Source organism: Sciurus carolinensis, chromosome 15 (assembly GCF_902686445.1).
Source record: "Sciurus carolinensis chromosome 15, mSciCar1.2, whole genome shotgun sequence".
Taxonomy (NCBI): Eukaryota; Metazoa; Chordata; class Mammalia; order Rodentia; family Sciuridae; genus Sciurus; species Sciurus carolinensis.
The window spans coordinates 75,183,417-75,206,381 of NC_062227.1; the positions used below are offsets into that span (position 1 = coordinate 75,183,417).

The 22,965-nt window shown below is 41.3% G+C and overlaps 1 long non-coding RNA gene across 1 annotated transcript in view; it reads left to right on the forward strand.

Moving 5' to 3' along the window:
- LOC124965218 (uncharacterized) overlaps positions 1–21,842 on the forward strand; it is an 84,654-nt gene extending 62,812 nt beyond the window's left edge. The window contains exon 7 of the long non-coding RNA XR_007105124.1: positions 21,503–21,842. This is a non-coding gene — a long non-coding RNA (uncharacterized LOC124965218). The remainder of the gene's footprint in view (positions 1–21,502) is intronic.
- The last annotated feature ends 1,123 nt before the right edge of the window (positions 21,843–22,965 follow it).

Below are 22,965 nucleotides of genomic sequence, written 5' to 3' on the forward strand. Positions count from 1 at the left end.
ATTAAGAAACAAAGAACACGACTTTGCAACTTTGAAAGCTTCACATTCTGACTGCCAACTCTTTTCTTACGTGGTTACGGTTGTTTTATTTTGAAACAGCAAATTAGGTAGAACTGTGTGTCTCCCCTCCCTCCAAATTGCTTGCCATCCACCCTGACCTAAGTCCAGGTGCTTTAGGAGAGTCGAGGACTAGCTGCTCCCTGCGGAGGAACATCCTAAGCTGGTCACCAATTCTTTTGTTTTTCATGAATTCAGGATATTTTAGAATCAGACATAATAAACCACACATGAGGTAATATACCAAACGAATTGAAAAATGGAATGTAAAAGTTGGGAAGGCATTTGGCACCATCTCCATAGACTGGGTGTGAAGTGCTGGCATAAATCCATGGGAATTCTGCCTTTGACGAGATGATCCACTCCTGGTCTCTCTGTTGGTAGACGTCTGTGTAGGTGCGTCTTCTCAACACCGCCAGGTGACTCGGAGGGACCTCAGCCACTCGGCTCCCCTGTGCCCAGCACCCCTCTCCCTCTTGGTGGAAGCACCTGGCCTAATCCCGGTGCTGGTCAGGGTCTTGGCCGGCTGCAGCTCCTCAGGTGGCTGAGGTTTGGCTGGAGGTGTGTGGGAATGAGTTTAAGAGACCAAGGAGACTAGCAAGGATGAGCTCGCCGCCTAAGCAGTGGTTAGGTAGGAGAAAGGGCGAACCCGTGGGAAAAGCCTGGGAGAGGGAAGGAATTGCTGCCATCATGCCTCCGACCACAGATGAGCCGGCACTATTATTATTATTATTTTACTCTTCTTTTTTTGGGGGGGATTGAACTCGGGGGCACTGGACCACTGAGCCACATCCCCAGCCCTGTTTTGTCTTTTATTTAGAGACAGGGCCTCACTAGTTGCTTAGCACCTCACCGATGCTGAGGCTGGCTTTGAACTCCCGATCCTCCTGTCTCAGCCTCCCGAGCTGCTGGGATTACAGGCGTGCGCCTCTGCGCCTGGCTCTGTTGCTCTTCTTGTATTTTGGTTGTTGGTGCATTATAGTTGTACGCCATGGTGGGATTCATCGTTATGCGTTGTACCTGCACACTGAATAGCCCTGTAATTCAGCCAGAGTCATTCCCAGGACTTCTCTCTTCCTCCCCTCCTCCCTCCCTCTGCCTCCTTTCCTCAACTCTACTGATCTCCCTTCAATTTTCAGGGGATCCCCTCCCCTTCTTTTTTTCTTTTTTTCCCTTTTCCTTTCTAGTTCCACGTAGGAGAGAAAACATACAACCCTCGATGTTCTGAGTCTGGCTTTTTTCCTTAACACAACGTTCTCAAGTTCCATCCATCTCGTGCAAATGCCACACTTTCATTTTCTTTATGACGGCATAAAACTCCACGTGCATACATACCGCATTTTCTTGGCTGCCTGGGCTGGTTTCACTGTTGGGCTACTGTGAATCGCTGCTGTGAACACGGGTTGAATGTCTCCTGAGGGTAGATGACTTCAGCTCTTCAGGATGAATCCTGAGGACGTCGCTGGGTCCTGTGGTGGTCTCATCCCCAGTGTTTTGAGGAAGCTCCACATTGATTTCAGGGTTTATACTGATTTGCGGTCCCACCAACAGTGCAAAATCGTTCCTTTCTTCTCGACTTCTCTCCAGCGTTTGTGATAGTCTACTCTTGATGACCACGCTTCCAACCGGGGTCAGAGGAGATCGCAGCGTAGTTTTGATCTGCATTTCCCTAAGTGTTAACCATGTTGAACATTATTTTATATGTTTATTGGTTATTTGGATTTCTTCATTGAGAAGTGTATGTCTACTTCATTTGCCCATTGATTAATCGGGTTGTTTGATTTTTTGGTGTTAAGTTTTTGAGTTCTTTATATATTCTAAATATGAATCCTCTGTTAGAAGAGTAAATAGCAAAGATTTTCCTCCTGTTCTGTGGATTCTCTCTCCACATTCCTAATTGTTTTCATTGCAGTGTAGAAGCTTTTTAATTGGACGCCATCCCATTTATCAACTCTGGACATTACTTCCTGAGCTTTGGGGGTCCTGCCGAGGACGTCGTTACCTGTGCCTGCGTCCAGAAGCTGCGTTCTCTCCTGGAGATGCGCAGTTCTGGTGCTATTCCGAGGTCGCTGATCCATTTTGAGTTCACTCGTGTTCGTCAGTTTATTCACCCACACGTGGATAACCAGTTTCCCCAGCACCATTAGTTACAAAGGTCATCTTTTCTCCAGTGTGTGTTTTTGGCCCTTGGCAAGTGCCGATGACCGCAGATGTAGATCCCGTGTTGATGTGCGGGTCTGTCTCCGCGTCTTGCGTTCTGCGCGTTGGTCGGTGTGTCTGTTTAATGACAGTACCAGGCAGTTTTTCTTACTGTCGATTCGCGGTATAATCTGAAGTCAGGTATTGCGATGCCTCCAACGTGGCTATTTTTGGGTTAGAGTTGTCGTGACTATTATGGGTCTCTTATTCTTTTTTTAAAAAAATTTATTGGTTCTCTCTAATTATACATGACAGTAGAACGTATTTTGACACACCATACATATGTGGAGGATAACTTCCCATTTTTGTGGTTGTACGTGATGTGGGGTTAGATTGGTCGTGTATTCATATTTGAACATAGGAAAGTTATGTTCAGTTCATTCTACTATGTTTCCTATTCCCATCCCCCCACCCTTCCACTCGTTCTCCTTTGTCTCATCCAATGGACTTCTATTCTTCCCTCCTCCCCCATTTATTTTGAGTTTGCATCTGCATATTAGAGAAAACATTTGGCCTTTGGTTTCTGAGATTGGATTATTTCACTTAGCATGGTAGTCTCCAGTTTCACCTGTTTACTCCCAAATGACATAATTTCATTCTTCTTTAGGGCTCAGTAATATTCCATTGTGTATATGTACCACATTTTCCTTATCCATTCATCTATGGAAGGGCACCTAGGTTGGTTCCATAGCTTAGCTATTGTGAATGAACTGCTATAAACACTGATGTGGCTGAGTCACTGTAGTATGCTGATTTTAAGTCCTTTGGGTATATATAGAGAGTGGGATAACTGGGTCAAATTGTGGTGCCATACTGAATTTCCTGAGGAATCTCCACACTGCTTTCCACAGTGGCTGCACCAATTTGAAGTCCCACCAGCAATGCATGAGTGTACCTTTCCCCCACATTCTCACCAATATTCATTGCTACTTGTATTCTTGATAATTGCCATTTTGACCAGAATAAGATGAAATCTCAGTATAGTTCTAATTTGCATTTCTCTAATTGCTAGAGATGTTGAACTTTATTTTCATATATTTGTTGATCAATTATATTTCTTCTTTTGTGAAGTGTACTCAGTTACTTTTCCATTTATTGATTGGGTTATTTGTTTTCTTGGTGTTGAGTGTTTTCAGTTCTTTGTATATCCCGGAGATTAATGCTCTATCTGAGGTGCAGGTAGCAAAGATTTTTCTCCCACTTTGTAGCTTCTCTTTTCTTGTTCTTGCTTGTTTCCTTTGCTGTGAAGAAGCTTTTTAGTCTGATACCATTCCATTTATTGATTTTTTATTTTACCTCTTGTGCTTTAGGAGTCTTGTAGAGGAATTTGGTTCCTAAGCTGACATGATGGAGATTTGGGCCTACTTTTTCTTCAAATAGGAACAGGGTCTCTCAACTAATGCCAAGGTCCTTGATTGACTTTGAGTTGAGTTTTCTGCAGGGTGATAGATAGGAATCTAATTTCATTTTGGTACATATGTATTTCCAGTTTTCCTAGCACCATTTATTGAAGAGGCTATCTTTTCTCCAATTATGTTTATGGCACTTTTATCTAGTATGAGATAACTGTATTTATGTGGGTTTGTCTCTGTGTCTTCTATTTTGTACCATTGGTCTTCATGTCTATTTTGGTCCCAATACCATGCTGTTTTTGTTACTGTAGCTCTGTAGTATAGTTTAAGGTCTGGTATTTTTATGTCTCCTGCTTCACTTTTCTCGCTGAGGATTGATTTGGCTATTCTGGGCCTCTTAATTTACCGAATAAATTTCATGATTGCTTTTTCTAATTCTATGAAGAATGTCATTGGGATTTTAACAAGAATTATATTACATGTGTATTGTGCTTTTGATATTATGGTCATTTTGACAATATTAATTCTGCTTATCCAAGAACATGGGAGATTTTTCATCTTCTAAGGTCAATTTCAATTTCTTTAATGTTCTGTAGTTTTCATTGTAGTGTTCTTTCACCTCTTTTGTTAGATTGATTCTCAAGTATTTTATTTTCTTTTGAATCTGTTGTGAATGGGATAATTTTCCTAATTTTTCTTTCAATTCATTCATCACTGATGTATAGAATGCAATTGACTTATGGGAGTTAATTGTATGTCCTGCTACTTTGCTATATTCATTTATGAGTTCTAGAAGTTTTCTGGTGGAGATTTTTGGGTCTTCTAAATATATAATCTTATCATTGGCAAATAGGGATAGTTTGAGTTTTCTTTTCCTATTCATATCCCTTTAATTTCTTCATCTGTCTAATTGCTCTGGCTAGAGTTTCAAGGACTGTGTTAAATAGAAGTGGTGAGAGAGGGCATCCCTGACTTGTTCCAGTTTTCAGAGGGAATGCTTTAAATTTTATCCATTTAGATTGATGTTGGCTTTGGGTTTAGCATATATAGCTTTTACAATGTTGAAGTATGTTCCTATTCTCCCCAGTTTTTCTAGTGTTTTGGATATGAATCAATGTTGTATGTTGTCAAATGCTTTTTCTGCATCTATTGAGATAATCATATGATTCTTGTCTTTAAGTCTGTTGATGTGATGAATTATGTTTATTGATTTCTGTATGTTGAACCAAATTTGCATCCCTGGGATGAACTTCACTCAATCATGGTACATTGTATTTTAAATATTTTTTATGTGATTTGCCAGAGTTTTATTAAGAATTTTTACATCTATGTTCATCAGTGCTATTGGTCTGAAGTTTTCTTTCTTTGATGTGTCTTTGTCTGGCTTTTGTATCAGGTTGATACCAGCTTCATAGAATGAGTTTGGAAGGTTTTCTATTTCATGGAATAATTTGAGGAATATTGGTGTTAATTCTTCTTTGAAGGTCTGGTAGAACTTGACTTAGAATCTGTCTGGTCCTGAACTTTTCTTGGTTGGTAGGTTTTTGATTGTGTCTTCAATTTCATTGTTTGAAATTTGTATGTTTAAATTTTCTGTCCTTCTGATTCAATTTGGATAGGCCATATGCCTCTAGAAATTTATTGGTATATTTATGATTTTCTGTTTTATTAAAGTATAAATTTTCAAAATAGTTTCTGATTATCATCTGTATGTCAGTAGTGTCTGTCATGATATTTCCTTTTTCATCACAGATTATAGAAATTTGAATTTTCTCTCTCTCTTTGTTAGCTTGGCTAAGGTTTATCAATTTTATTCATTCAAAGAACCAACATTTTGTTTCATCAATTTTTGGATTTTTTTCAATTTCATTGATTTTGGGTTTAATTTTAATTATTTCTTGCTTTCTACTGCTTTTGATGTTGGTTTGGTCTTCTTTTTCTAGGACTTTTAGATGTAAAGTTAGGTTATTTATTTGGTGACTCTCTATCCTTTTAATAAATGAGCTCAATGAAATGAACTTTCCTCTGAGAACTGCCTTCATAGTGTTCCAGATATTTTGATATGTTGTACTGCTATTTGCATTTACCTCTAAGCATGTTTTAATTTGCATTTACCTTTAAGTATGTTTTAATTTCATCCCTGATTTCTTCTTCTATCCATTAGTCATTCAATAGTATATTATTTAATCTCTAGGTATTAGAGTAGCCTCTATTTTTTTTTAAATCATTGACTTCTAATTTCATTCCATTATGATCTGATAGAATGCAAGGTATTATCTCTATGTTTTTGTTCTGTGGCCTAAAATATGGTCTGTTTTAGAGAATGATCCATGTACTGCTGAGAAGAAAGTGTATTTAGTCATTGATGGAAGAAATATTCTATATATGTCTCTTAAATCTAAATTTATTAATTGTATGCTTTAGTTCTACAAGTTCTTTATTTAGTTTTTGTTTGGAAGATCTATCCAGTGGTGAGAGAAGCATGTTGAAGTCACCCAGTATTACTGTGTTGTGATCTATTTAATTCTTGAAATTGAGCAGGGTTGGTTTGATATATGTAGATGCTCCATTATTTGGGGCATAAATATCTATGATTATTATGTCTTTTTGATGTATAATTCCCTTATGCAGTATAAAATGTCCTTCTTTGTCCCTTCTGATTAACTTTGTCTTGAAGTTCACTTTATCTGATATGAGGATATAAACCCCTGCTTGTTTATGAGATCCATGTGAATGGTATGGTTTTTCCCATCCAGTTTATCTTCAGTCTGTGGATGACTTTGCTTATGAGGTGAGTCTCTTGGAGAAATATATTGTTGGCTCTTGTATTTAAATCCAATCTGTCAGTCTATGTCTTTTGATTGATTAGTTTAGGCCATTTACATTCAATGTTATTATTACTGAGAAATGATTGTTATCCCATATCATTTTGATTGATTTCTGGTTTTTAATTTGCATCAGTTTCTTCTTTGATTGAATATTCTTCTAGTGTACTTCCTCCCTTTGTTGGTTTTCAGTGTTATTTTTCATTTCTTCTTCATGAAATATTTTGTTGAGTATGTTTTGTAGTGCAGACTTTCTAGTTGTGAATTCTTTTAACTTTTGTTTATCATGGAAGATTTTTATTTCATCATCAATTCTGAAGCTTAATTTTTCTGGGTACAGTGTTCTTGGTTGGTATCCATTTTCTTGCAGAGCTTGACATATATTATTCCAAGACCTCCTAGCTTTGAGGGTCCAGGCTGAGAAATCAACTGCGATCTGGATTGGTTTCCCTCTAAATGTGAGCTGTCATTTTTCTTTGACAGTCTTTAAAATTCTATCCTCATTCTCTATGTTAGGCATTTCCACAATAACGTGGCTTCATGTGTTTCTGTTGTAGTTTTGTATATTTGGGGTCCTATAAATATGCTGTATCTGATTATCCATTTCATTCTTTAAGTTGTGGGATATTTTCTGATATTATTTCATTGAAAAGCTTATATATTCCTTTGGTTTGTATCTCTGAACCTTCATCTATCTAGATAAATCTTAAATATGAACTTTTCAGGTTATCCTACATTTCTTGGAAGTTCTGTTCATGGTCTCTTAACATCTGTTCACCATGGTCAACTTTATTTTTAAGATTTTATATTCTGTCTTCATTGCTAAAATTCTGTCTTTCACGTGGTCTAGTTTTTGGTGATGCTTTTCATTGAATTTTAAATTTGGTTTATTTATTTCTTCATTTTGAGGATTTCTTTCAGTTTTTTTCTCATAATCTCTATCTCTTTATTGAAGTGATCTTTTACTTCCTGCATTTTCTCTCTGATTTCAGTCCTTACATCATCCTTTACTTTGCAGATTCATGTAACTATGTACATTTTAAACTCCTTCTCTGACATTTCTTCTACTGAGCTGGTGATGGATTCTGTTATTGAGGTATCTTGGTTGTTTGGGGCAGTTTGTTCCCTTGCTTTTTAATATTGTTGCATTTCTACCCATCTAACAGTATGGGTGTGAGGAAGTAGAGTCTCTACCTTGTGCACTCATAGTTTCCCTGGAGGTTTCCAGTTCCTCACCATTTAGGGTGAAAGAAATTATAACAATAAGCAATGCAAACAATATCCAGCATTAAACCAAATGTGATGTCTATAGTGTTAGCATAATAAACAGAAATGATATCAACAATAAAAACTGTAAGTTTGCAAAAGAGTTTACAATTTTATATGGTGGAGTGGGAGAAACAGAAGTGATGTAGGATGTGATATTATGAGGGAGGAGGAGAGAACACAGAAGTAAAAAATTGAAGGATGTGTGAAAGGGAGAACAATAGAGATTGACTGTCAGCAGAAATAAAGAGAGAAAGAGAATCATGGTGAATGGTGAGAGAAAAAAATATATATAAAGTAAAAATTTAAAAAATAAATATAAGAGAATAAAAAACAAAACTGAAAAATACTAATGAATCATCCTAGTCCTCAAATCATTGATCCATGAAAAATAACTGGTTTCAAAAATGCTGGAAATGAAAAAAGGACAAATATTAATATGTGTAAATATTCATGAACCATTAGGGTCACAATTAAGCAGAGAAAAGAAAAAAGGAAAAAAAGTCTTGATGAAAAGTTTAAAAATAGTTAAAGAATTGTTTATGTTGGAGTTCAGAAGATTCTCAGCTTCCCTCTCAGCAGTGTTAGGTGGGGTTTTCTGGAGTATGATGCTTGGTCCACCCTCAGGATGGGGTTGCTAGGGTGAGGGAGGTAACCCTGTAGGTGGAGCTCCTGGAGGTGGGGTTTAGGTTTAGGTTGACAATTGGCATTCACTGAGCACCAATTGGTCTGGAGATTTTAAATCAGCATATCTCCAGGGCCCAGCAATCACCAAGACTGCACCCCAGGGATCTCCTCTGGGTTCCACTCATGTGGTGGAGGAGCCAGTTTTTAGTCTAATATGTCACCTGCTGACCTCAGGCTTCTTGGTCTTGGGTTCAGTCTCCAAACTCAATCTCTCCTGTCCCCATGCTTTCAAATCCCCAACTGGGCATGTCTCAGCTGGTCCTGAAAGCAGCAATATTGGAGGGGGAGAGGGAGGGGGAGAGCCAGGTGGGTTTCCACGACTAGTTCTTCCCTATGTAAACCCTCTTCAATTTTTATTTTCTCCTCAACACCTTGGCACACTGTATGTCATGCAGCATGGGTTTGCCAGGTCTGTATTTCAGGCCAGACTCAGGTTTGCCAGGAATTGGCTCCCTCAGCTGCAGGTCCCACACTGTGCCTGCAAAATAGTTCCTTCCTCTGTCCCCACATGCAGCCTGGAGAGATGCCAGCTTTCTCCCCTTACAGGGCTATTGTGCAGTGCACCCTTCAGTTTAATCAGGCAGTGTTTTTGATCTCTAAACTCTCTGTACCCAGAGGTGCCTGAGGCCTCCTAAAAATGTGGTTCCTTTAATTCCCTCGTCCCTCACTGCAAGGGGCCACTCTGGCTGGTGCCTCTGGCTGCAGTGGTGGCTGTGGCACTGGGGATTTCTTCCTTATTTTGTTACATCCTATCTCCTGAGTCCCCAATCTGCTTTGAGGGTCCCATTTTAAATTACAGTAGAGTTTCCCCCCCACGTTTTTGTTCACCTACCTTGCTGAAAAGCTGCCTGTCTGCTTTCTTGGTTTCATGCCACGGAGCAGCCAGGAAAGTGACCTGCTCTATTCTCCCATCTTGAAACTGGGTCTTTTATTCTTCCAAGTAAAATTTTGAGCTTTTTTTTTTTTTTTTCATTTCTGCAAACAATTGTCATTGGTATTTTGATGGGGGTTGATTGAATCCCTATAGTGCTTTTGAAGTATGACCATTTTAATTCTATTAATTCTATCTGTGAACACGGGGTGGTCTTCTATTCATCTGTGTGACTTCTTTCTTAAATGTTCTGTAATTTTCATTGTAGAGGTCTTCCACCTCCTTGGTTAGATTTATTCCTAGGTATTTATTTATTTATTTTGGGAGCCCAGCACTATTGATTTTAGTGACAAGTCATGTTAAAGAAGCATCAAATTCTCATGAGGGGAAAGAAATGGTAAATTTTTTTGATGTTGTTCTCAGAAAAGTTAAAAATATGACTGATTGAGGTAGTTTAGTTTTAATTTTTTTCAATTATTTTTAAAATTAAATACCGTGCCTTCCTAAGAAGTGTGGAAAAAAATCCATTTAATAATTTAGAGAATTAGAGCAGCTTGTGTTTGGCATATTACTTTAGTTCATGAATTAGGAAATCGTGAACATCCTACCACCAAAACTTCATCTTCATGAATCTGCAGATGGTTCTGGGGATGCCAAGAGCTCACAAGTGGACAGAGTCCTCCACCTGTGCCTGGGAAGGTTTTAGGTTAATGAACCTACAGGACTTGATGTCAGTTGTTAGCAAGCAAACACTGCCAGGTTCTTCTCTTTTTTTCCTTTTGAAAGGTGCCATTGTTTACAGAAGTTTAATGTCTAATATAAAAATTCCACATTAGATGTTCATCAGCATTAATAAATCACTATGTCTGTCAACGCCCAGCAAGTCATTGAGGAAAAGCAGCAAATAAGAAATGAAAAGATTTTTCTTCATTTTCTGCCTTTGGACAAAAGCCTGTGAAACATATATTCAAAATGAGATGTGATACCTCCATGCGGCACTTTTTAGTGACCCAAACATTGGCGTCGCATTGTGTCGTAGTCCCAACAGCACCCTGTGTTTTGGCGGGAGAGAGCCTCTGCATGGGCAGACGGGAGTCAAGGAGAGTCTGTGGGGAGTGTGTGAAAATTCGGGGTTTACAGGAAGGTCTTTAAGGATCCGGATTCTGTCTTCTTTCCACAACATAATGGCGATGTGTTTGCACGTTTGACTAGAAGCTCTTGGTTTACAAAATGATCATCATGTCGGAGTGCTTGCTGCGGCTGCCTGGCGGCTGAATCTGGCTGGACCCAGGCCCTGGGCGTGTGAACTGCGGTCACGCACATGAGCCTGCTGCCCCAGCCTTGGCGTGCCAGGTGGTGACACATCCCGTGAACCACTAGTGATGCCGATCTTACCTGGGGTAGGTTTGCAGTCCTGTGCGCCTGTGCAGACCACGAGCTGGTGAGAAAAGCTTTACAGTCTGGTGAAGTTTTACTCTGCTTGTAAGGCTGCCATAAAGAGGGTGCTTTGGTTTCTGGTGCTCCTCTATCCTGGGAGTGAGCAATTTGTGTGCATTTGGGTTTTCTGGCTCTGCCTATTTCCTTTTGAAAACAGCCCAGACTGTTTACTCTGGCACTTGGTGTGGGGTCTGGGGTTACATTCCTTTGCCGGGAGCATGTCAAGAAAGAAGGAAAAGAGGACACTGGGTCCAAGGGCTGCCCAGGTAGCCAGCCTCTTCTGGATCAGCCAGGTCTAGGGGGTCAAGGTCAAGCTCATCCTCCTCTTGTGCATGGCTAAGATCAGCCGGAAGTCGATGTCCTTCCGGATGTTAAAGTTTTTATGTGTCAACGGACAACCTGGCCTTTGACGGCCTGCTCTGATGCAATCTGCTTGAGCTAATGAAGTCACACTGTGAGCAGAGTGGCCTTGGCAGGGCAGGCTATGGAGGGAAGTGTCAGAGGCCAGTGCTGAACAGCTGCGTCAGAAGGGGAGCCTGGGAGCAGTAGCCAGGGAGCCCAGCCTTGCTGTTCTATCAGGTTCCCACCGGACTCACAGGAGAGTTCAGCACGTGCTTTGCACTCAGTCTGGTCTCCCTTGATGTCATGGGGGAAAGTTACCCATCTTTGGATTTGGCTACTAAGGCACCAGGCATTACAGTGGGGAGGAAATGAGGCAAAGACTGAAGTAGGGAGCAGAGCAGTGTCTTTGTTCATACTGTGTTGCTATAATAAAATACCTGAAGCTGGAATTTATAAAGAAAATAGGTCTACTTAGCTTATAGTTCTGAAAGTCCAAGGACATGGCACACAGCTCCTGCTCAGCTTGTGGAGAGGGCACCATGGTGGATGGCATCTCGTGGAGGGAGTGTGTGTGCGTGAGAACAGCGAGCAGATGTGTACACAAGAGGCAAAACCCCAGGGGTAACCTTGCTTTCGAAGAGCCTGCTCTCATGCAAACTAATCCAGTTCTGCAAGAACCAGCTTGTTCCTGTGAGACCCAATCCAGTTTCCCCAGAAAGACATTGATCCATTCATGGGAGTGGAACCCCCAGGACCCAATTATCTCATCACACATCTGCTCACCTCAGATTGCTGTAAGCGAATCAACACCTCAAGTTGATCCCTGATTCCCGGGTTTACTGATGTTAAGTAGGGCCTGCCAACTGCCCGGTTTCTCTTTTCCATCCCTTGCCCTCTCTGAACTTCTGACCCGGGAGACCAGCAGAATTCTACATTGACTTACTTTCCCTTTACTTCCATAAAATTCAGAGGGTTTGTGGGGTGGTGACTAATGGTTCAAGCTCCCACGAGAGCCAACATGTGGGCTGGATTCAGCCAGGAGCGGAGTCCCGAGATGGAAGGAGGGTGGAACTGGGTTGGTGGAGGGCAGGTTATGTGGACAGATTTTATTCTGCCGCAGGGTAAGTGGCACTGGGGGCAAATTGAGTCTTGAAAAATATTTCTGGGAATAGATATTATATCAATTTGTAGAACTAATTACCAAAAGTGTCACGAGACACTAGAATTTTAGAGGAAGCTGTTATATTCCTATTTTCCTATGAAACTTTTACTGGAGTTCATGTCTTCCTTTAAAAAGAAAATATTTTATAATCTGATAGCAAAGGAATATATGTTCATTATTATGTTTTTGAAATATATTGATAAATAAAACTAAGAAAATAAAAATCTTCCATAATTCCATAGATAAGAGGTAACCACTGTTAACATTTTGGGAGTATTCTATTATCTTTGAAACATTTATATTTAATATAATATTTGTGATATAACATGGAGATTTTACATCTTAGTTTTTATTGAATGATTTCATCAAGATGTGACCTGTATACCTCAATGTCCACACATTCTAAACATGTAACGCACTTATTGTTAGTAAAAACGTGAACTTGGGTAAACATCACCCCATCCAATCTGGGAACATTTCTACCCTCTCAGTGTGACCTCCTGCCCATTTACAACCCCACTCAGCCTGGGCAAATACTGATGTGCTTTCAGTCTCTATAAATGTGTCTGTTTTGGACATTTCAGATAAATGAAACCATATTATGTATAGCCTTCTGTCTCTAGGTCCATTTGCTTAGCGTACAGTTTTGAGGATCATCCTCGTTGTACTGTGAATCAGTAGTTTCGTCGTCTTTATTGCAGAGTAGTATTCCATCTTGTGGACACCATGTTTTGTTTATCTATTCACCTGTTTTTGGTTACTGGGAATATTGTTGCTATGAACATTTATGCACATGTGTATGTGTACATGGATGCTTTCATTTTGGGGGGTAAAATCCTGGGTGTTGTGGGTATCAGATGTTGGACTGTTAGCTGTGAATGTCTCAGTGTGTTAGGAAAACCTTCCCACGTTCAGGCCTAGCAGGGACACTTGCAGGGTGGAGCATTCTGCTTCAGTCAACTAGTAAGACATGCCACTTCCTCCCCAAATTGACATCAGTGTTTCCAAGGGAACCCATATAGGAACCTGGTGGTCCGATCCCCCGTGGTGCATTGTGATCGGGCAGGAAACCTATAAAATGTATAACTGCTCCCGCAATAAACGAGTTTCAAGCTGCTTGCCGTAAGCTTGCTTCCACCCAATTCCCGGAGTCTGGGTCTTGATTCCGAGCTGCTTACCCCATGTCCAAGCTAGTTGTACACAAGAAAAGCAACAGTGTTGAATTGTTGACTTGTACGGTAAATTTGTGTAACATTTTAAGAAATTGATAGACTATTTTCCAAAGTGGCTGCTCCATTTTACACACCCACATCAATATGTGAAGAGCTGTTTGTCCATGTCTGTCTGATTTGTGTCAACCATCCCAGTGGGTGTAGTGGTGCTTACTGTTTTAATCTCTCTTTCCTGAATGAGTAATAATAATAATGTGCTCATCAACAACTCAATTTTCAGAAACCAATCTTTAGTGAAAGGTAAGTTCCAATTCGTTACCTATTTTAAAAGTTGAATTGTTTTTTAATTAGTGAATTACATGAGTTCTTTATTCTAGGTGCAATGCCTCTATCAAGTATATAATTTGCAATTATTTTTCTTAAGCACTATTTTTTTAAAGTGAAAATTTTTAAATCTTATTGAAGTACAATTAATGTTTTTTCTGTAGGATCATGATTTTGGTATTGTATTTTACAGTCTTTTGCCCAACGGAGGGACACTACAATATTCTCTTACATGTGCTTGTAGAAGTATATAGGAAGATATTTAATCCATTTGAATTAATTTGTATGTATGGTGTGTGATAAAAGTCTGTTCATTTTCTTTTGCATGTGGCTATATAATTATACCTGCACCATTTGTTGAAATGTCTCGATACCTTTGTCAAAAGTCAATTGACTGTTAATGTAGAAGTTTATTTCTGGACTTTCAATTCTGTCCCATTGATCTGTGCTTCTATCCTTATACCAATACGATTCGCTCTTATTTTCTGTGACTTCATAGTCATTGTGAAATTGGGTAGTGTAAGTCTTCCAGTTTCATTCTTCTTTTTCAGAATGTTTTATGTCTTTTGCTTTGTAAAAAACCACATATTTTAGAGTCAACTTGTTGATTTCTACAATAAAACCAGCTTTGATTTTGATAGGGATTTCATCAAATTTACTATTTATTTTATCAGAGCATTTTCTCTTCTTTCTATAATTCTGTTACCTTTAACTGGAATAGATTTTTAAATCAATGCATTTTTGATTGACATTTAATATTTGCAAATATTTAGGTACAATGATGTTTTGGTTCATGCATACACTGGGTAGTGATCAACTTGGGTAATTAGCCCATCCATGGTCTTAAACATTTTATCATTTCTTTATGGTGAATACATTCAAATTTCTCTCTTCTAAATATTTTCAGGCAAATAACACATTATAGTTAATGATATTCTCCCTGCTGTGCCATAGAACACTAGGATTACACTTCCTATCAAACAACATTGTAGCTGGGATGACTTCAGGCATTTCTGGCGGGAAGAAGGGAGTTGGATAGATTACCTTTCAGTTTCCCCTTTCATCTTAGAGTTCACTCAATATTTGCCCCATGATACGTGTCTTTGCAGAAGAGAAGATGGGTCTTTGCAAATGATAGACTAGACTGTAAATTTGTCAGTAGTTAAAATCTTGCTGAGTTCTCCTTAGTAGAGCCACAGGCGTCCTGGTTGGGAGCTGGTGGCTGAGGAAATCCTGGAGGCTGGGGACCGCAGCGATGGACCCATGGACACCGAGCCAAGACTCTCAATGCCCTCCAGGGTGTCGGTGGCCAGGCTGATCTCAGGATGGCACAGACACATGCCGCATTACTTGGCAGGCAGGGCAGACAGCAGTTGCTGTCAGGGAGGAAGATTTCTGCCCTCTCCTGGCAACGAGGTCTGCTGGAGGCAGGGCACAGGCAGGTGGGATGGGACTCTGCAGCCCATGCACACAAATCGACTCTCCAGCTCCTTCTGGATCAAATGGTACGGGATGGGTTTACAGCCCTCATTTCTGGTGTTATAAGGTTAGAGACAGTGACCTTGGGAGACTTCACACTCAATTTAATTTTTATTGTTTCTTGAAATGGGAATTGTTTTCTGCCAGTCAATAAAGCAGCAGGCATCCTGCTGGATAATGGATGTGAACAGACTATTACTGTTGGTCGTAGCCCTTTAACTGCAGGGCAGTCTTATTAGTGGAGATTTTGGAACTACGGGACTTTTATCAGCCTCAGGGCTAATTCTTTATCCATGTCAGCATTAATGTTGTTACATATAACAGGTTATGGCCACTTCAGAGAGAAGGAAAAGTTCAAAGTCTCTGAAGTTAACAATGTACCAGAAGGGAAGGGACTGAGAACTGGGGATCTGAGACCAGGATCTGAGCTGGCGGGCATGTCCATGTGACACACCTGCACGTCAGCTGAGCAGGACAGTGTCCCAGGGAACACCAGCCTCCCTGCAAGAGAAGCATTGTTAAGGAGACCAGCTACCTCACAGAGGAGAAGCGAATGCTTACAGCAAAAATCAGTGTTAGTTTAGGGATGAGGAAATGATCAATCTCTTTTCCTAGGTGTTATGAAAAAGGTATGAAACATGCTGTACGCTCCCAGTTCCCGATTGCTTGTCCAAATTGAGCAGAAGTCTTCTTGCAGTTTACATGAAAGAGCAGATTGAGAGAGGCCACTCAACTTGGCCTTGATCAGCCACAGAATTTGCTCAGGTACCACTGTGGCAAAACAGGAAAGAGATTTTGTGCTTTCAATCAGGGCAGCTGAGGGCAGAAATGCTGACCTTAGAGGCAACGCGGAGGAGCCAGAGTCCCGGGTGATGCTGAGCAGAGGAAGCCAAAGGTTCGCAGAAGAATTGCTTCTTCAAAGGCGATGTGAAACACTGAAGAATATGACGGGTAGAGAAGACTGGTAGTGGTAAAGTCCAGGGAGAGAGAGTCCACCTATTCTATATGCAAGCTAGCCAGGACCAGTGGTGGTCACTGAAGTGCATCTTCCTATTTTTAGACTGCTTTTCAGTTGAAAACGTATCCAACCATATAACATCTGCATAACTAGTGGTGGCCTGGACAGTCACTTTCTGATGAAACTCACTAAGGACCTGGAACTAGGTCCTACGTGCAAAATCACATCCCTTTTCTACCAGCCAGCTCCCTCCCTCTACACCCTGTCCTCCTGACCTTCTTCTACTTTTTGTTTCTTCCACAGCCCTTATCACCTTCTAGTCTCTTATATATTTTGTGGATTTATTTTGTGTTGTATGTCTCTCTCCTCCTAGGGTGGACGATCCATGTGTTAGTCAGTTTTTTGTTGCTATGATCAAAATACCTGACAAGAACCTAGAGGAGGAAATATTTATCTTGGCTCATGGTTTCAGGGTTTCAGCAGGTGGTGGACCAACTCTAAGGGAGAAACACCTTGAGGGTAAGGCATGGAAGAAGAAAGTCGCTCAGCTCATGGGAGCTGGGAAGGGGAGAGAGAGAGAGGAAGAGCAGAGCAGAGAAGCGAAGAGAAGAGAAGGGGAGGGGAGGGGTGAGGAGAAGAGAGAGAGAGAAAGAGAGGGAAAGAGAAAGAAAGAAGGAGGAGGAGGAGGAGGAGGAGGAGCAACAGCAACAGCAGCAGCCAGGGACAAGATATAGTCCCTAAAGGCACGCTACCAGCAACCTGCTTTTTCTAACCACACTCTACCTGCCTACAGTTGCCACCTAGTAGTCCTTTCAGATGATCAATCCTTAGATGGACCAATCCACTGATAAGGTTATGGCCCTCACAATCCGATCTTTTCACCTCTGAACATTGCTGCATTTCTTAACACGTGAGCGTTTGGGGGGACATTACAGATTCGAACCATACAATTCACAAGGACGGGGTCTTGCTTTGTTTTATTTATTAATGTATCATAAGCACCTAGGAGAGTGTCTAGCTCATAGCACTTAATGCATAATTGACTGAATGAGCAAAAACTACATGGGAAATAAAGGGAGAATTCTTAGCCCAATAGGGAAATACAGGGTTATAATTTCCTACTCTGAATCAAGGCAGAGAAGGGAGATGAAACCTGTTCCAGTCTTGTACAGACCTCTCAGAAAGCTGGGCCTTTCCTGCCTCGATTGAGGGAGAAACACCTCTCTCAACAGTGGATCCTAATAACTCGCCTCAACCACACAGTCTGGGAACACGTTGTGTGCAACTCCACAGGTGGATGAGCAGATGTGAAGTTTTGTTTTTTCTGTTTTCCTTTCTTTCCTTTTTTAGGAGCACATAGGCATTAAGGGATTGGAGGCAGAGCCAAGGAGAGGGAATCACCCATTCTTTTAAAAATATTGCTAATACCCAGTCATAATCCTAATTTAAACATAGTACTTGCTTTTACTTCCACATCATGGCATTATAATGAAGTTGAGCTTGCCAGCTTCACATTCAAACATCTGTAGGCTTCAACGAATTTAAAGAAAGGTCCACAAGATGGCACCTGTAAAGTCGGTCTGACTACGTAAGAGGATGTTCCTGGAACACTCTGACACTACGGGTGGGCTTTTAAAAACAGATTGTTTTATCAGGAAACTCCTTTCCGGATAATTTCCTCAAAGTCACACTATCACTAAATATTTACACTAAGACGATGCAATTGTAGTTCAATGGTTGTTTTCGAAGGAGTTGAGAGGTGGAGCTGATGTTCAGATCCACTGACTGTTCAGATGAAAGCGATCTTGAAGGTCAACTGCGTGATCTCTTCAGATTACAAATTAAGACACATTCTCATGTATCAGTGCGGGTTCCCCGGAGAAACAGAACCCACAATAGGATGTATTATGTACACACACACACACACACACACACACACACTCACGGAGGAGCTGACTGACTAGGTTATGGGGTCTGAGAAGTCCCACATCTGCTCTCTGCAGGGTAGAGACCCAGGAGAGCTGGCAGCGTAGGTCCAGCCCGATTCTGGAGGGCTCAGAACCAGGAGAACTGGTCCCAGTCTGAACAGGAAAGCGGGAGGCCAGTGTCCCATTACAAAGGCCGGCGGGCAGGTGCAGATTCTCAGCCTTTTTGTTCAGGCTTTTCTACTGTTTGGAGGATGACCACCCAATTGCACAAGCTTCACCCAGTCCACTGACTCAGCTGCTAAGTCTCAGCCAGAATCCCCCTCCAGACGTACGAACTGCTTACCTAACTAGTTGGATGTTCATGGCCCAGTCAGGTGAACATGGCCAGGTCAGAGCTGGTGAAAACCGTGCCACTGAACTTCCTGGCCCCTGTGCTTCCTGCTCCATGAACTCACCTTCAGATCCATGCCCAAGGAAAAGCACCCAGATACGTGCATCTTGATTATTAATTTACAATTCTCACACATCTCACTTTATGCATATTTAAATAATTAATATATAACAAATTTCTGCAGTCTTTTATGTAATTTCCTCAAATACTTGGAAAGAAGCTAGTTAATCTACATATTTATAAGAATACACTAACTACAAATTAGACTTTTTCCCAATAAAAGTAAATGGTTCATTACTGAAATTAAGATTTCTTACTAGTGCATCATTAGTCCAGGAAGAGAACGTGGAAGATGGTGCAGATGCTCTTGAGGGGGATTGGCCTGGGATAATTTGGAGAAATAATGAAATATTCCCTTGATTGAGACTAGGCAAAAAAACAAGATGTTTTCTGTTGCCTTAATTTTGCTTCCTCCTCATGAGAAAAACAATTGTTGGATCTTCAAACTAGTACGAATTTATTTAAATCACCTCCATAAAGGCATTAAAAGATGAATATTCTAGAAAATAGAATCCAAGTTGTACATCAAAGTAGACGGAAGAATTGGTACAATACATACCGTAGCCAGACTGTGTGAGTGTCTCAGTAGGTTCTGACTGCTATAACAAAGATGCTCTAGATTTGGTGCCTTATGAACAGCAGAGACTTATTCCTCAAAGACTTGTCTATGATCAAGACTGTCATATTTGGTGTTTGATAGTCAAGGATGACTATCTTTTGTCTGTGTCCTCAGGTGGTAGGAAGGGCAAGGGAACTCTCAAGAGTAACCTTTTAAGGCACTAATTCCATTCTTGGGGCGGAGCTTATGCCTGTCCCTTCTTGCTCCTGGTGCTCACAGCAGGGACCCACACCTTCAATCTATTGCAGGCAAAAGGCTGGGCGAGCCCATTCTGCTGCTGCTCTCTGAGCAAGTGGAGGTGCCGTTCACTGAGCATGCGCTCCACCAGCAGCTGTAAAGGAGACGTCAGGCCTGAGGTTTAGAAATGCTGAGTGAGTCAGGCATCGCATGAGTACCAAGAGGCTGAGCAGGTGTCTCCTCTAGGTTTATTTGACTACTTATTAAAATCCAGATTCCTGGCTCAGTACTGTGATCATTCTGGTTCTACAGGATTGGAAAGAAGTCCTGAATTTGTATTCTTTTTTTCTTATTATTTAAAAAATATTCTAGTGCATTATAGTTATATGTAACCGTGGGGTTCATTTTGACCTAATCATACATGCATGTAAGATGGCTTTCTCCATTTTAATCCCTAGTCCTCCCCTGTCTCTCCTCTCCTCCCTTCCCAATTCCCTTTCTCTACTCTGTTGTTCTTCTTTCTATTTACTTATTTATATTTTAATTGATGAATTATATTTAAATATAAAATTGGAATGCATTGTGGCATATTCAGACACACACCTAGCATAATTTGGTCGAATGGAATTGGCAAACTTCGCAAGCTTGCCAGGTAGGCAGTGAACGTCACTTTGAAAAATACCATGCTACATTTCGTCATGTTGTGGTGCCTCTGGGCTCTCAGCTGCCCCAAGTTTCCAAGAGCTGGGTCTTCACATGTCCCCTCTAGATTTGCCATAACTTCGAGCTGCACGAGGCCAGCAGCCATCTGCCCTGGCTCTGGTAAGGCTAGGAAACGTTTGGACCACATGCAGACTCGGGACTTACAGACCCACTCTGACCTTTGCTTCCTCGAGTTGTTCTTGAACCTTCTTCCTGTCCGTCAGGCTGGATCTCGGGCTGGATGCAGGGTCCCTGTGGTTCGACTCACGTAGCTCTCCTCCTTGGCCTTCCCAGACATAGAGCTCCTGGCTTCTGTGCTTCCCAAGCTCTCAGATTGTTCTACAACTAGCCCAGGCCCTCCCAGTCCTCCTGCAAACCTGGCAAGAGGAAAGCAACCTGACTCTTTCCATCCCTGTTCCCTGGACATCCTGGCTTGTCCCACAGCAGAGTCCGGCTGTCCAAGGCCAGATCTCCTCAGTGAGAGCTGCCCGTGCCCCAGATTGCTGAGTGTGGACAGGGAAGACACTCTGGGCACTGTCCCATCTCTCTTGTCCCATGAATGTTGACTATAAATGAATCTTTGTCTCCTCATCTCCCTCCCAATCACCAGAACTGTGACAGGGACCACATGATCCTTGGATTGCTGGTTCAGCAACTCAGTTGTGTTTAATCTTGGCATTTCTGCGTGACCTGGTCTCTTACCTGGACTTACTCCTTTTCTTTCCCTCCCTGTCACCTGTCTGCCTGAGTCAAAATCTTTTACTGGTTCTATATACTGATCCTTAAGTTTGGAAAATTCTCCTGTATACACAGTTGCTCTTGCTTATTCTTGCTTATAGATTTGGCTACCTTTAAAGAGACAAGTTTACATGTTTACATGTAAGACATGTTTACAAGTCAGTCAGAATCTTGCTTCTCCAAACCATCAACTAGCCATTTTTTTTATTCTAGTTGCCCATATTTTGTGGCTGGATAAGCTTTAGTTTGCAAACCTCAAGTTCTTGCTTCTAGCTCACTGTCCCAAATCACAAAGAAATTTCCCTTATTGATCTGTATTTTTAAATTTCAAAACACAACATCCTTTTAAGTTTCAAAATACAACATACTTTTAAAGATGAAGAATATTAAGAAAGAACTAAGTAAAAGGCCATTCTTTCCTACCTCCTGTTCATGCTCCAGTTGGGATCATCTTTGGAACTTTGATGTTTATCCTTCTGAACATCTCCTGTAAGTATTTGAATATGCTGGTTTATAGTTATTCGCAAACATGACATCCTACTGGTTTTTCTAATGCACATTTTTTTTGTCATTTTGGTTTAAATAGTCTTCCTTCACTTTAATATATCAAATGTGTCTGGCAGAATAAACTCTTAAAAAAGGTTAGAGGTTATTAATGTTATAATTTTTACATTAAGAAAATATACTGCAACATAGGAAAAATTCCTGAAATCCAAATGATGTAAACCCAGTTGAGGAAGGTTCTTCCACTCTCAGGGATCTTCACCGTGGCTGCACGTGGGAGTCACCTGGGACTGCAACAGCTTCTGAAGCCTGTGTCTCACCTTCCAAGCTTCCGATGTGATCGCTCTGGCATGCAGCAGGGCAAGGGGAGATTTAAACGTTCTCTGGTGATTCCAACGTACAACCAAGATTGAAAGTCACTGCGGTACACAGAATCGAAGCAAAGATGAAGCAACATCAGTGTTAAATGCAAAATATAATTAGGAGCAGCTTCTGAGAGAATGAATTCTTTTTTAATTAAAGACATGATATTCACATGACTCTTTTCAGCATGAGGTCTTCTTAGAAAATAAACAACTAACCACAACCAAACACCCAGTACACAGATAGGTTGTCTTTCCAAAGGTATTGCTGTCAGTTCAGGAAGGAGCGAGGATTCACCTGCAGGTCTGAAGCTACCTGCGTCTTTTCTGCTTCCTGACAGTGTCGGGAGCAGGTCCCAGAGATGAGTGGCAGCTCCTTCTCAAGTACAGGAGAGGAAGGAAGGGTGCTGAGCCTGGGTGGAGAAGGAGCAGATGGCAGGGATGGGTGGCTCATCCTTTAAGGCCAAGTGTCAGCTGGGGGCAAGATCAGGAGATGGTATAAGAAGGAATGAAGACAGGATCTGCCCTGGGAAGGGTTGCTGGGTAGCTATGGTGTCACTCTGCAGAGCCAGAAGTAAATGATGTCAAGTTGCATGCCAGGATCCCGCTGGGGCCTGTGATCAAGGGACTGGTAGGGTTCAGCCTCTCTACCTCCTCTCCCACATTAGGGTTGGTCTGAGCTAACTGTGGGGCAGGCAGGCTGCATAATAACCGAGGTTCTCAGGCAAGACTTGCAGCCAGTTCCAACCATGGAAGGAATGGGGCAAAGGGATACTTCCAGGTCCCCCAACGGGGGCAGCCCTTGCATTTATCAGGCAATAAGAGTCCCACTTTCCTCAGGACCAATATGCACCCAGCATGAAGATTAAGAGATTACACCCCCGGGGAGTAGAGGTAGTATTTGTTTTTTTTGCAAAAGATCAAGCACCTAATTGTGCCTTTACCATTTTCAGGGCGGGGTGAATGTGCTCCTTCCCAACACTGTGACAGGAAAGACACCCAGTACTGACACCAGACAGCACACATTCTAGAGGGCATTCTTCCCTGGGGCTCTTAGGCCAGCAGAGGCATGGCATCATGAATGCCCCCTGGTGGCGTTCAAGAGAACAGCCTTTCTGTAACAGAAACAACCCTCTCCTTAGCAGAGTCAGAATAAAGTAAAACGATAAAGAGTCACACCAGGATATGTGTACATTAGCCCCCATACTGTGTGCAGGATAATTGATTTAAACTCTGGTTTACAGACTGAGAGCTTTTTCCCTAAAATTATTTAATTGAAATTGTTCTAAATGATAACAAAATAAAAAAGCATGTTTTCCCCTTTCTATAGATTCTTCTGGAAGTGCATCACAA